The 16,267-nt window shown below is 38.1% G+C and overlaps 1 pseudogene; it reads left to right on the forward strand.

The window, feature by feature from the left end:
- The first annotated feature begins 3,191 nt into the window (after positions 1-3,191).
- LOC112391492 (40S ribosomal protein S2 pseudogene) overlaps positions 3,192-16,267 on the forward strand; it is a 68,978-nt pseudogene continuing 55,902 nt past the window's right edge.

Here is a 16,267-nt window from a genome sequence, read left to right on the forward strand (position 1 = left end):
ATCTCCTCTGCATGACTGTCTCATTCATGTGAGTTTCTCATTCAGAGAAGAGCCGATAGATTGATTTGTTTTCACTGTGGTTTCTCATTAACTTAACCAATAAAACCAAGGCAGACTTTAATGGTGATTTCATTGATCCAGTCCTGTTTTGTCACCATTAACCATCATTTACTGAGGCCCTGTATGAGAAAACTGAGCTAGACATTTCATACGACTGACAAGTTAAATAGAAAAGGAATCATGATCTCTGACATCCAGAAGAACAAGTGTGGAAACACTGGGGTTTATAACCACTAAAACTCATGTTTGAAGCTCAGCTCTGCCACTGCTTATTGCTTTCTGGGCCTCAGCTTACTCACTTGTCAAATGAGGAAAATTATACCCATCTCACAAGATGGTTGTGAGGATGAAGCGAACTCCTCAGTGTCATGTGTCTTGCTTCATTCCTGGCGTATTATGGGTTCTCAACAAGTGGTCACCTCCCACCTCCTTTTTTCTAAAGGGTTAATTTTCTACTAATTTAAGAGACAGAAGAGATATAGAAAAGTAGAAAACAAGACAAAATGCTGTAAAATCTTAACTATTGAAGCTATAAAATAATTTATATAGGGAAAGAAAGAAATAAAATGTAACATGAGAATGACTCTAATGTATCAGAACCATGATCTTTGGAAACATTAAAGTTATTTCTAGAAGTATTCAAATTTTAATTTATATTTGAAATCCTAGTGAATCAAATTATTTTAAAGTACAAACTTATAATTCTTTATGAGAATTGAATAAAGTGTGCGTGTGTGTGTGTCTCTGTGTGTCTGTGTGTGTGTGTAAACTTTAATACCAAGAATCAATAATACCATAGGCAGGTCTGAGACTCAACAGGGCAGTAAACTTCTGAGCCAACACTCAGGCTATCTGTAAATGGACCTACTATTCTATACTGTGTTGAACCAAACAGATTTCATGATAGTAACAATAGTAATGACTTTCAGTTTATTTTTTCCTTTCTTCTTTTTGTTTGCAAATTTTAAGGACTTTGTATCTTGGGTATATGATTTTTGTCATCTTGACAAACAGAAGGTGAGGAATATTAACCTGATATTCTACTCAAATGCTATTATTTTGAGAACATAAATAGATGTAACTTTCAACTTAGTATCTAATAACTCTGTAATAGCAATTAGTATTCTCCAAAGACTGGTTGTGTGTGTGTGTGCTTATGTTTGTGTGTGCATATATGCAGTGCATATATTATTATTTGTATTAGTGCCATTTGACATGTGAGCAATCTGGAAATCAGAATGTGGGTATTTTGGCAAAGATCACACAGCCAAACTGTCTCATGATACTTTCATATACTGTTCTGTTTTTGCTTGCTTTTGAAGATGATAACCTGTTGAGGGCCATTCTTTTTTAGCTTGATTTATTCCATGAATGTTATCTGTAACAGGCATGGTTTCATCAATCATAGATTTATTCACAAGTAATTATAATAGCTTAAAATATAATGCAATGTTTCCAATCTGATTAGCACCAACGCAATTACAACCCACTAATAAATATATCAGGATTTCTTTAGGTATCAATTGGCTGTCTAAACTCTAAGAAGGACACATAACCATAGGCCTATCTATGTCCATTTGCTAATCCACTGGACACAAAACCTAGCCTTTTTTTTTTTTAACATCTTTATTGGAGTATAATTCCCTTTTAATACCATTTTCATGCAAATGTCAATCACAAGATAATGAAACACCAAACCCTTTGTTGAATTCCTATTCTGTGAACCTTGTCTTAGAAACTTCACTTTTACTATCTTTAATTTAAAGGGCAAAATTGTACAGGAGGAACTGTCACTTCTCTGTATATTCCAGATGAAGATATTTAAGGGCTCACAGAAATTAATAACCTTACCAAAAGATAAATAGTCAGTGGATAAATAGGTTTTAAACTCAGATCTCTGGACTAAAACTCATGTATTCTCCTTCCTTAACTGCATCCTGCTACATAGTAAACAAAGTAAGTCTCCTATTGGCTGTCATCAAGCTATAGTTTCAAAGCTGAATTCATTTTTTTGACTCATCATCAACTGAGTGGCCCAGGCATTTTCTTTCCCTTGTTCTGCACTTCAGCAGCAGACACAATTAATAATCCACAAATAATCTTGTGATCCTAGAGAGCACTACTATTTTTAAGAAGCACACTTAATTAATCTCCTCTAAAATACTGGAGTATTAATAAAGGAAAATAAACACATCTCAGTTTAGGTCAGATTTTGTGTGTATGTGTGTTTCCTAAAAAGGAGCATAATTATAGTCTCTGTTTTGTTCCTAAAGGAAATCTTAAATTTGCAAATGCTCAATTTTTGACATGTATTAAATTTTTCTTTATGTCTGACAAAATCTTATAGTTGAACATAAGGTTCATTTTGGTTTTATCTAATTATCATTCAGGTGATGAGACAATTCCACAGAGATGAGAAGAATATACTAAGCAAAAAGCTAAAGGCAGTTTTAAATACTGATTCCAAGCTAAATCTTAGTAAAAGACAATTTTGCCTTTTGATAGTAGAACTAGCAGTTTAGTCGAATCTCTATCTAAATAGAAATTTAATAGTGGTTATTTCATGCTCATATGGTCAGGTTTTGGGTCCAATTTGTCTGTGATGAGTTAGAGTAACTGATACGCTAATCACTGTTAGTTAATTAAAAGTGGAGTTTCCATTTAGTTACAAAGTACATTAGTGTGCTGAGCATATCACATGCTAGATGACCTGATTCACATATTTGAACTCCTAAAATGAGAAGGAGGTGGTAGAAAATCTACTTGATATGCTGCCAGAAGTGTCACTAAGTTGCTTCTAGAAACAGCTTTGGCTTGATGATCAGAAACACTGGGTTCTATTCCTTGTTCTCCTGCTGTTTTGCTCTGACCCTTGAGTTTTGTCTCTTAAACCCTCAATGACTCAATTTTCCAAGAACAAAGGATGGAATAGAATTAAATAATGCTGAGGCCCACTTTCTTGTGCTTCTGTGGCCAAGATTCAAAAGTAATTCCGGGGTTTGACGCTCTGCTCAGCCACTTTCTAGCTCTGCGATCTTGGGAAAAATGTTTAACCTCTCTGATCTTCATTAAATAGGATGACATGAGGACAAGTTTGGTACCCACATGGCACTGGTGCTCAACTACAGGTCATGACTGTGATGAAGAAAGAAAAAGATGATGATGTGGTCATGAGACATAAGAAGAAGGGGGAGCAGCAGGATAAGAAGCTGGAGAAGAAGGAGAGGAAACAGTATTCAAGAGGAAGAAAGAAAGAAATGCTAGAGTTTATGTATTTTACTGATATTGTAACATTATCTTATAGAGCTCCTGAAAATGTAAGTAAATGTAAAATAAGAAAAAAATCCATAAATGTAGGCACTGAAACATAATCTAGTGGAGCTTTTCTCAAAACCTTATCCACTGGGTTCTGTCAGCAAGTGTCAGTCAAATACATATTTCATGGTTGACTAAGTTTTGGGAAAAGATCAGTGAAACAAAAAGATCTATAGAAAGTAGGGCCTCCCAGAACTTTCTGAATATTAGTGTACACAGTGATTCCTCAAGACCGTTTCTTTGAAATTTATTTTCTTTTACTTTTTAAAAAACTTTTTTGAGAGCAGGTAGAAGGAGGCAGAGGTTTAGATATTGTACAGGCCTAGTGCTCTGTGGAACAAACTTTAGCAAAAGTTAGAATGATGAAAATAAGTGAAGGATTGGATCTTAGAAACCTGATTAAAATCTCACTCCCGTTACTTAACCATGTCACTTAACCAAGCTAATCCTTTGGTGACTATAAGTGATGATCCCATCTTGAAAGATTGTTTCCAGAACTAGGATCAACACAGGTAATGATATCAGCATGTGATACAGACTGAATAAACTGATAGTAGTAATATGACAGATTCCAGGCACACTTCTTTTGTTGAAGCCCAAAAGAGAAAAAAAATTGTGCATCTTCCCCCATTCTCCATTTGAAATCCATTTGTTATGAAAAACATCAAAGACTGATTCCCATATGTGGAACACTGTGGAAGCAATTTGTTGTTAATTGCTTCCTTCTTGAAACAGAATTAGAGGAAAATGGGATGGAAAGTTTTGATTCCTCCAAAGAAGGAATCTGAAATAAGATTGAGGGGGTAAGCAGAATACACATTCTGAGGTTAATGCTATTAGAAGTTAACTAATTCTTTCTGGAAGAGGGATATCATTTGCAGTAAAGCATCTGCCAACCGTTGTAAGATATCAGAGTAGCTGGACCTGTCATTGAAATAAACCAATGCAAACAGGCCTTTTCCTGCAGGGGGCATAATTAAAACCAGAGCTATTTTCACAGGTAATCCATTTATAAATCATGGTAATAAAATGGCCATCATGACAGCAGCTCAGTGACATTTTTTCACAAGCTCAGCTGTATCCAAGCAACCAAAATGTCTTAACTCAGATGAGAAGAAAGGCAGGCTGGGGTCCCAGGAGTCAGGGAGCAAGAGCCCACTGTCTGGTTCTCTTTTCCCGTAAGAGAAGGTGATGAGTTGATGGCTAAAGGGGCTTTATGCGGTCTTGGTTACTGCAGTTCACTTTATTTCCATGTCAGAATGAGTGGACAATCAAGACTTTAGGTGTTCTCAACTCTTTCCTCATTCTAGGAACTGATAAATGGGGAACCTCTAAGGCCCATTATATCCACATCCAATTTTGATCCATACCTTGCTGTGAGAGATTCAACTGATCAGCAGGAGCTGGAGAGAGAATAACATATGGCAGAAATCCAGGTATCCTCTACTCAGCTGTTTACATGTGTAATTGCAAATCGACAGTGGCTGCGATATTACTGAGAAGAGGTTCTAATAATCATCGTTACAGCAACTATCATGCACTGTAATGCTAGGAAAGTGTGTCTCTTTCCCCCAGAGGAGAGACAAGAACTCTCTTTTCACTGCTTTGGGATTTTTCTATGCAACCCATCCTTGTAACCTTCTGACAACTGAGCTGTCCAAACTCAGCAGGGATTTAAGTATTTAAAATAAAAATAAATCTTATCAAAGTTTTTTTTAAGCACTATAGCACAAACAAATTTGTATAAATCCCAATAATGACCTGCTTTCATGGAAAGACCAAATATTATGGATTGTTAAACATACATTTAAAGATATTTGTGTCTACATGTGTGTACATATGCGCATGTGTTAAATGAGACTTATCTTCACCATCTGTCAATGCAGAGTAATAATCCTCTCAGAGCTAAATGAGATGAGGGTGAAAGCATGGAAGGCAAAGTACTATGTTCAGGGAAACTCTTTATTATTAGCATTATTGCTATGAACGATGCTGCTAATATTCCCATGGATTCCTTTATCCTCTCCTTCTTCATAAACTTTATTGAGGAATAGCTGAAAAATGTAATTCTATATATTTAAAGTGTGCAAGGTGATGATTTAAGATACATACACACTGTGGAATGATTATCGGTATCAAGATATTTAACACATCCATCACCTCACATAGTTAACTTCTTTTGCATGTGGTGAGAATGTTTAAGATTTACTTTTGTGTACCCATTCCAAGTGTGCTTTCATTGAAAACTGCTAGGCCTATACTTCTAGGTAAGAAGATTTCCCTCAGGCTGTCTGCAGTCACCTCCTCTCAGTAGAGGGAGAACTTTAAATGACTGGGGGCAGCCTTCTACCAATAATCCTGAAGACAGCCAGTTTTCTTGAGGTTTGTTTGGGACAATTCTAATTTTTCTAGGGAGCCAGATTACCTGCACATCAATATGTAATCCATGCTCCCCTGTGGGACTGAGCCAACATTTCCTTCCCTGGGACTCTGCTTGATACCACACCCTGTGTGGTCTCCTTTTGCCCCCACTCCCAACTTTCCTACTATGTTTTCCTGAAAATTCTTCCAGATTAAATTACACTCCCTTGAACGTTTGCTTCTGAGGAACCCAGCTTGCATATCTAGAAAAGAGATGGAAGTAGTTAGGACCTGAGTGGGGACTGGACTCAAGAGAGGCTCCCAAGGACTTACAGTATTTCCTGTATAAAACCTAGGAATCATCAAGTAGCCAGAAACACAATCCAGGTGAAAGTGTTTCACCAGGAGATGGCTATATGGCTAGAGACCATGAACTGGAAAGGAATAACTACATTGACTAAAATATTAATAATTCACAATTGTAATAACATCCACAATTGATTGAGTCTTTGTGTTAGGTGCTGTACCAAGAGCTCTAGTGCATTTTCCCCCTCATTCAGTGCATGCAGCACTGAGGTAGGAGCTATTATATTTTCTATTTTACAGATGTGGAAACAGAGGCTTAAGAATGTTTTGTGGGACTTCCCTGGTAGTCCAGTGGTTACGACTCCACGCTCCCAATGCAGAGGGCATGGGTTCAATCCCTAGTCGGGGAACTAAGATCCCATGTGCTGCACAGTGCGGCCTTAAAAAAAAAAAAAGAATGTTTTGTACTTCCTAAGTTCACATAGCTGTGGACTTGGATTTGTGCCTATATTTGTCTGACTCCTATCATAAGGATAATCACTATATTGTAAGAGTTGTTTACCAGTCTAATGTTGTTTTTGAAGAAGAAAAAAGTCAAGATAAGGTTAGGGAACATGGTTGATATGATCAAGCTGATGTGATAACTAGTTGGAGCAAATGCCACATTTTAATGCATATCTCTGTGTCCCTTGCATGTGCCTTTGAGGACATGGGGCTCAGCACGAAGGGTTAACATCCACTGTAGTAGAAGAATACTTCTGTTCTTTGTTCTCAATAAATCTGCCTCCTCCCTGCCCGCCACCCCCCCACACCCACTATCTTACATTCCAAACCCCAGCAATGTTAAGTGACATACTCAAGGTCACAGAGCTATAAAGGTAAGTGGGCAGCAAGTCCACATCTTCTGACTCCTAGCCCAGGTCAGTTTCTTTCCAACAACATCATGCTAATTTAGCGTCTCATATCCAAATCCCAGGCAAAATCAGAACTGGTTTAGTATTAGATGGCTGTCCAAACATAAGTTTCCAGTGGAGAAGCCAAAACCAACCCTCTATAAACCTCAGCTTTCTAAAGGAATGTCGAGATTCAGCTTCCTTCATCATCTTTCTGCCAACCCTCTGGCCTTTGGACTCAGCCCGATTTTGAAATGCTAATTTAGAGTGCTTCAAGTGGATATTAACCAAAAAAATTATTAATAAGTACTTCTCAAGCTCAAGTGTAATAGGCCCCATAGAAAACACAAAATTGTTTATTCAACATATTTAAATGTGTCTTAAATGAACTAATTGCTTTCCTTGGGTGTTCTGTCAGATTTGTGGCTTTGTCCCTGCTTTGGAGATTAGGAATCTGAAGAAAAGAATCTATCGGGCTTCCCTGGTGGCGCAGTGGTTGAGAGTCCGCCTGCTGATGCAGGGGACACGGGTTCGTGCCCCGGTCCGGGAGGATCCCACATGCCGCAGAGCGGCTGGGCCCACGAGCCATGGCTGCTGAGCCTGCGCGTCCGGAGCCTGTGCTCCGCAACGGAAGAGGCCACAACAATGAGAGGCCCACGTACCGAAAAAAAAAAAAAAAAAAAAAAGAATCTATTGACCAACAGATACTTATCTCTCTGTGCATCTGCAGACACAGAGGCATTAATATCAATCATTTCATAGAAGGAAGATCATAAACATAATTTCTGTCTTCCTGGATTAAGCTCTGACCACATCAAGAGGATGGAGAATAATTTGTATATAAGATGGAAATCTAAGGCAGATGGATTCCTCCATCTGTGAGGAATCATTGAGACAACCCTCATTTCCACTCTGCCATCACATTTCCCTGACACACAGGCTCATTTAAACATAGTTCCCACAAGAATGAGCCCCAGTGTTATCCCTTGATCGCAACTAATTATCTCTCACCAGTGTGCTGACCATTTGCCTGTTTCCTCTCTGATCTGCTCCCTTCTCTCTACTTGCTTTGCTCTGATACCTGCAAATTACATTCACCAAACCAACATCTGGTTCTGTTTAGGCAATCGGATGCCCTGGTAGAAAACTGGAGGATCGAATAGGGAAGAGGCCAGCCTACTTCTCTCCTCTCTACACTTTGGGAGGCATCACTGATGGTGGGATATATTTTCCATTATTGCATGTCTTCTCAGACAGGAAGCCCTTACCCTGAGATCAAGCTCCTCTTAGGTGGAACCGTATCCTAGGCACTAGAACACGGCATTTGTCCCTTTACTTCAGGGATGGTAGCAACTTCCAGTTGTTGCTACTACCTCCCTTTTGGCCCTTTTAGCTTTTCCAACATTTTAGTATCTAGGGGCTTAATCAAATTCCTCTATTGAACTACGTGTTGTGGGCTCATTTTCTCTGACTGGTAAAACTGGATTCAGCCATTTGCCCTTTTATCAGAGTAGGTATGTGCACTTTTCTTAACCTTGGTGTCTCCCTCAAATGAGCACAGCAGAGTGCCCAACCCCCACCAAATACATCATATTCTTATTTCCAGGATATTTGTGATTTACTCTTACACACATTGACAAGGGCCTTTCCTCCCTCATGCAGGTAAATGTGACAATGAGGAATTTCCAAAATTTATCAATAAGACCTCACTTATCTGATAAGAATCCTCAAGGATGTAAAGTTGAACTCTGAATAGCTGAGAAAAATGGCAAAAAGGACCAGCTTTAAGAGTCCAGGCAGGCACTCATGAGGGCACTTCAGGTACAAACCCGACTCTGCTCTTAGTTTACACACAGTTCCCATAAATCAGGGAACACACAGTTCCCTGATTTCACAGCAGATTAAGGAAGAACAGGGGAAATACCAACAGCCACTGATAACGGTAATAATACTGATAGTTGACGATGAGAAAATGATAAATGGAAGCAAAACTTTAAAATTAATTATAATATTCCCAAAGTAAAACTAGTTAGGGCTTTTTGATGTAGGATAAAACACAACTGCCCATATACGTGAATCATAATCCAATACCAGAATAGGGATAAAGGAAACTAGTATATACATAATGCCAGGAATCATTTTAGGGGTTAAAATATGCATTATTTTAATATTGGGGTACTGATAAAGCTATTAAGTATGTACTATGCTCAACCATTTCACATTTTAGGATAACAAGGTCCTTTAAGCTAAGTACCTTCGGTGGTGTCACAGGCCTGTGACAAGGGAAAGGGCAGAGATGTAACACCTGGTTGGCCTCTCTCAAAATCCCATGGCCTTACTGCTCCATACTGGAGAATTGCTGTTTGTAATTACAAACTTCAGATTTTTTTGTTTTAAAAGAAACAGTTGATTTTACTAAATACATTTTAAGAAAGTGATTAAGCATCTAATACACTGTAGAAAAACTTCCATTTGCCATGAAAGAATAAAAAAATGTTTTGAGAATTGGCTGTTGGAAGCTTTATAAATCCAGAGGAGGGAAAGAGGTAGCTTTATAAAAGCACGTGAGACAGCTCAGATGCAGGCAGTGCTGCTGAACCTATCTGACTTCCACGTTGTAACCCAATCTCTGTTTGTTCTTGGTGACCATTTACAGGTCAGTGGTTAAGCCCTGGCCTTCCTATCCCTCTCTCTCCAGAAATACCCATGTTGTCTAGGAAGGTACAGCTTCCGACCTACAAATACCTATCACTTCCTCTGTTGGTGAATGGAATTTAATCAGACTAGTAAACTAAGCCAAAGTCATATAAGGGGTAATATCTGATGTGCTTAATGAGAAACCTTTATGCAACTGTTCTCATCAGTCAGACTTAGATAAGATGATGCTATTTTTACTTCATCTTGACTTTCCACAGAAAACTTTAAAAGGCTTAAGATCAGTGCCGATTGTCAATAGATCATCTCCCATTCTGTGTCAGGGCTCATTGCTGTGTCCATGAGACCCAAGAAGGTCATCAATATGGCTGCTCCAAGTAATTCTAGATCCATTTTCTCTTTTGTTGAAATAACAACCGAGAGTGTTATAGCTAAATGCCCTGCTTTCCTCCTTCTCTTTATCTTCCAATACCAAGTAAGATCCTCCACTCTTATCAGAAAGTGTGGTGCTTATTAATTCTACATTTATTGAACATTTATCCCATGCCAAATGTAGTGCCAGGTATAACAAGGATAATAGGAACAAGTTATAGACACACATTTCAGAAGCTTGTGAAAAAAAAGAAAAAAAAAGCATAAGTGTAAGTTTGAATTTTAAAAATTGACTCCGCCTAATGCCTCACTGATTAATCACTAAGCTCTTTCACTTTTACATAATGTCATTTGAATCTACCTATTTATTCTTATACTTTCTGGTCTTGGCTATAACCAGTCCTTACCTGGACCACTGCCATCATTCTTACCATCTTTTTTTGTTTGCTTGTTTTATTAAATACTTAAATTGAATTATAAAATACACAGTGAAAATGCACAAAGAGCAACTGTACAACTCAATGAATCATTACCATATGTAACACTCTGCCCAGATCAAGAAATGGAATATCAGTTGTACCCAGAAACCACCTCCCCAAAATGATTTCCATTCTCCACCCCAAAGACAACCAGTATCCTGAATTCAAACACTGTAGATCTGGATTCAAAATTTATATAAATGGAATCATATATCAAGTGTTCTTTTATGTCTGGCTCCTTTTGTTCAATGTTTCGTTTATCAGATTCCTCAATGTTGTATGTAGCGGTAATTTGTTAACTCATTGCTGTGAAATATTCCATTATATGATTATATCATAATTAATTATCCAATCTACTCTTGATGAGCATTTGGTTTGATTTTAGATTGGTGATAGTACATACAATGTTGCTGTAAATTTCTTGCACAGATCTTTTGGTGGATACATGCATGCATCTTTTGGTGGATATATGCAGGCTTTCTGTTGGGTAATATACCTAGGGGTAGGTTAATAAGTCACCCGGTTACATGCATGAGTAGTGGGGACAATCAGTGTCTAGTATTTTCCCTCCCATTAGCAGTGCAGGAGAGATTTTAACATCCACTCCTGATTCACAAGAAACTTTCTTTATTTGCTTTCCGGAAGGCAAATGTGATCATGTGATGCCCCTGTTTAATGGTTTTTAATGGCTGCTTTTTTTCTCTTAGAATAATGTTCAGAATTCACTAGTAGCCTGCAGAATCTGCTCTCACCTACATCTCCAGACTAACCTCGTACCTCTCTGCCTCTGATGTTCTCTGCGCTGACCATCCTGAACCTCTTCCAGGTTCACATTCATGCTGCATTCTCACTCACGTCTGAGCTCAAACTCATCTCCCCTGAGATGTTTTGCCAGATCTACCTGTCTCATGTTGTTTTTTTCTTCCTCTTCCTCTGCTGACACTACCTATCACATAGCCCTAATGAAAACTCCCTTCATTACGTTAAGTCAGTGCCAGACATGGCATCATTTCCTCGTTTTGTTACTTGTTTACTCTCTGTCTTCTCCACTAAGAATTTAAGCTCCAAAATATCTAGGAATTTCCCAACTTGCTCACTTTTGAGCTTCTAGTATCCAACAGTGCTCAGCATCAAGTGGGAACTCAATCAATGTTTGTTGAGTAAGTATATGAATGAAGAAACCTTAGCATATTAGCACATTTTTTTCCCTCTGGTCAAACTGGTTGTCTCCTCTTTCTTTAACTGGTTACTTGTACTCATCCCTGAGGCCTTGCCTTCAATAGCATTTCCATCAGTACACTTCTCTGACTCACCAAGCTAAATTAGAACACTCTTGTGTATATTATGACAACCACTTCTGAGCTTCAATTTCATAGCACTTGGTGTACTCTTAAAAGATGAATGAATGATTTGTAATTATTTTGCTTATGATCCATGGTCACCCCCACCTTGTAAGCTCTGAAAAGCCCTGAATATCTCGTTTCTTCACCACCTTATTCCTCATGTCCAGTACAGTGCTGCATGCAGACTTTCTAATATACAAAGGCAGATACTCAAATTCTGGACATCAGGTCAAGGGAAAATTGTCTAGCAGCTCTCATAGTGCTGGGAATCTAGTGTTGTATATACAGAAAGAAGACATAATCAGGGCCAAGTAGGGGAGGACTGGGGAAATATTCATACAGGCAATAGTATATAATATAAACCTTATATATTATGACAGATTTTGATAGGCACAGACACTCCAGGAGAGAGAATAGCCAAGTAAAGCAACAGGAACAGAAATAGACAGTATGTTTGAGCAAAAGTAAGAAGGCAAATTTAAGCACTTAGTAGGTTTTTTTTTCACTTTTTCTTGCAACCAAATATATTTTCCTTAAAGACCTCCCTTTGTCACTATCCTCTCCAGCAGCACCTATTAATGGTATTAAGTAATTTTAGAAAAATTTATATCACACTCTGCACGTACCCAGAACACCAACTTATAAACACCCAGCCGTGTTCCTGAATGGCCAGTTGGAATGGTGGGAAATGGCCTAGGCCAAAAACAAATAAGGTAAGGATGTGGGGACAATACACACACACACACACACACACACACACACACACACGCAGGCAGGCGTGTACTTGGAGGTTTCTTTTCACACCTCAATTACTTTGTATGGGAAAATAAATGATAATATTACTTAACACATTGAGCACTTATACGTCATGTACTATTCTAAGACATTATCTATCTATCTATCTATAAACTTTGTGGGGGACATGCATTTGTGACACTTGCTCAATTAATTAATCACAACTTGATCTGGAAGTATTATATATTTTTGGTGATGTTAGTATCATCATCATTACCATCACTACACTTTATTGAGAACCTAGTATATGTCAGCTCCAAAGTAGTCGATTAGCACTGGGGGAGAGAAAGCAAGTGCTCGAGGGAGGCGTAAAATGATTCTATCAGATAATCTGGGTGATGATGATGATATGGAGCTTTAGGAAAGAACTGCAGAAGTAGAGGAGAGGACCTCTCTACCAGATGGAACAAGTGATTATAGTACAGAGAGAGAGAAGTTCTTCTTCAAGAAATTACTTAAACATTGGCATTCCACCTCAAGCAAGTTGGACCAGTCAGACTGTCTTTTAGGGAAGTTTGGAACTATGACTGATAGCCTGTCAGTGAGCTTGATTTTACTTGCCTAATAGAGGCAATTCAACATAGAAAGATGCTATGCACTTGAAGAAACAAAGAAAAGCAATTTGTATAAACGAGAGCGTGATACATATGTAGAGGTAAGCAGAGAAGAGAATAGAAAAGATTTAGGATTATGGCTCTTCCAATTGTATTCCTGGAGAGGTTCTGGAGAAATCCCAATAGTTATAGAAAAAAGGAATTTCCATATGGCTTCTCTATAAATTATGGCATCTTTATTAGGAAACTATGACTCAATTATATATCCAAAAGTTCTCCATGATCCCCATGGATAATGGTAGAATAGCTGTTGAAATTTGTTTCATAAATACACTAGTGAAAGAAAGAAAGCAACAGATTGAGAGAGAGAGAGAGAGAGAGAGAGAAAGAAGTAAAGAAAGAAAGGAGAATTTAGAAGAGTGCTCATATCTAGGCTAAGACCATGGAATAGGAAGAGAGTGTAGGAACTTAGGACAACTCTCGTACCCAAATGTCAATTCTGATGATCCAGCATTTGATAAGCAACACTAGGTCCCCAGATGGTCCCCAAATCCTACATATGAGGTAGCAACTTAATCTTAATGCTCCATAGATTGATAGAGGGGGTGGGAGTGTGTTGAAAGCATTTAAAAGCATCCTCCTTTACCAGCATTGTCTCAGGGACCATGGGGCCTGAGCCTACAGGGAGAGCTGGAGCAGAGTCCACAGCAGAGAACTGTGAGAGCCAGAGGAAGGCAAAGGTGGCCTGCATCTCTAGCTGGGATAAGGCGTTTTCTCTCCCAAAATTAGAGTCAGAACTTTACCAATTTAATAAGGCACTTTTTTACCTCTCTCTCTCTCCTTCTCTTTCACTCCAACAAAGATCAAGAGTCAAAGAAACATCAAACAAGCGTACAGCACACAACCCAAATAAATAAGCTCTTCTTTTTGGAGAATGGTGTCTTTTGTTGTTTGTCAGAAAGCAGAGCTCAAGCCAGGATGTACAAATTAGCCTTTGGAAACTCAATGCTCTCCCTGGAGCTCACCTTTATTTCTGAATGTTTAGTCTAGCATTTGTGACAAACTGTGTCTTGCAAGGGGAATCTAGATTTCCTTCTGCCCTGAAAATGGGAAAGAGGAACTGTTGATATCATAAACTCTTTTCAAGATGGGTCTGAAAACATGTAATCCTTTTTTTCTTTTTATTTTTAGCACAAGCCACCAAAGACCATTTTATAGAATCCACACGAAGCGTGTTTCAGAACCCAATGGTATTTTACTGATCTAACGTCCAACATGGGAAGAAAATTTGGCCTCATAATATAAAAAGCCAGAAACTATTCATACACAATTTAGCAAAGTTACCCTTTCCTTCTTGTCCTCCTCTGTATTAAATATGTAAATATTTATTTTAAAATTATTTAATTATTACTATTTATGTTAATATTTTGTATATACATGACTAGTAATGGTAATAGCAGCTCCACTGCTAACCACCTTGACAGAAACCTGAGTATTTGTGTTTGTGTGTGTTTCATACAGAATCGGTGCTCTGCATCAGTGTCACTCATTCTATCTAAAGTATGGGAAGGATGAAAATCTGGTAAATATGTGCCTACCCAAAGCAACAATTCTAACAGAATAGATTCAACTTTGAGCTACTCAGAAGATGGCTAGAAGCAGTGACTCAGAAGCCTACCCATGGTCAAATCCAGCAACATTCTGGCTCTTCCAGGTATGAAATTTGGGGCAAGATACTTAACCGCAGCGTACTCCAGTTTCCTGGTATGTTTCATGTGTTAGTATTTGCAACTATTTAGCACATTTCCTGACACTTTTATCTTATAAATATTATGAACAAGTTTTATATTATAAATTTAGTTATTATTATTGGCTAAAGAAAAAACATTTATGCATTTCAATCTTCTCCCCACTATGCTTGTTTTTTAGTACTAACTTGAATCACACCTTTCAGAAATTCAGAGAAAAAGTCCAGTTCTGTTGAACAAATTTTACTGGAGACACACACCAAGCAATGAGACCACTGAACAGGATACTGAGGTTATAAAGGTAAATAAGAAAAAAAAAAATCTCTATCTTTTGTGGAAAAGAAAGGTCATGTGGGTCCCTAGTGTGGCAGGTATTTTGGAAGAGCCTGGACAGAAAGACTAACTTAAATGCCTTGCTAAATTTCCAGGCTAAGATGACAAGCCCTGAACCAGCATTTCCCAAAATGAAGTATCCATACCACTGGGGAGGCATGGGGTATATTACAGGGTGCAGAAAAGGTTAAAAACACCACTATTTATACAATGAGTTTCCTTTTCCAGTGCTATTTCAGTCCTCCTGATTACACAAAGTAGAAGGTCTCAGTTTGGTGATGGCTGTTCACACCTCTTTAAAACTTGCTAATCCCCCATCTCAGCAGTCAGAGCTGACCTCTAGGCAATGGTTTCCCGCTAGAGTTAAAAAAATTCATTTTTTAAAAATTGTAATTACTTTAAGGTTATCTTCACTTTCTGTTCTGAACTATTTTTTTACCATTCATGATTGGAACATATATGGTTTCTTTTTAAATAAGTGCACTTAAGTTTGTGAATTTAGATAAATATATTAGGTAGATAATAGTTTACTATGTTACCTGGGTATAGAAAACACTAAAAAGGTGATAATCAATGGCTAAATCTAGGTGTGCACTGACAGTAGAGATTAAAGAACAGATTGGAGAAATATTTAGAAGATAGGATAAGCAGAAGCTAGTGATACATTTAGAAAGGAAAGAGCTACAAATGATCAAGTGGTCAAGTTATTCTGAGCCTCAGCCAAACCTCTAGTTGGTGCAGAGTATCTGAAGAGTTAACTACCTGATAAATGCTGGTGTTGACTGCAGGTGGGAAGCCTATTTGGGAAATGCCTAATAAAGCTCAACCACATTCTCTCTGTATTCATTTTCTTGACAAATGCTATCTCTGCACAAATCTGTGTTTTTCTTGGCCACTTTTTTTGGGGGTGCTCTGTAGAATCAGCACCCTTATCAAAGGTCTGAATAGGCATCACTAATTGCCCTCCCTATCAAAATGATGGGGTTTGACATATTATTTTACCAGGGTATGCCTGGAAGGTGGATGGACTCTAGTGAGACAGAAAAATGCACA

This window comes from Neophocaena asiaeorientalis, unplaced genomic scaffold, assembly GCF_003031525.2.
Source record: "Neophocaena asiaeorientalis asiaeorientalis breed wild unplaced genomic scaffold, Neophocaena_asiaeorientalis_V1.1 scaffold90, whole genome shotgun sequence".
NCBI classification, from domain to species: Eukaryota; Metazoa; Chordata; class Mammalia; order Artiodactyla; family Phocoenidae; genus Neophocaena; species Neophocaena asiaeorientalis.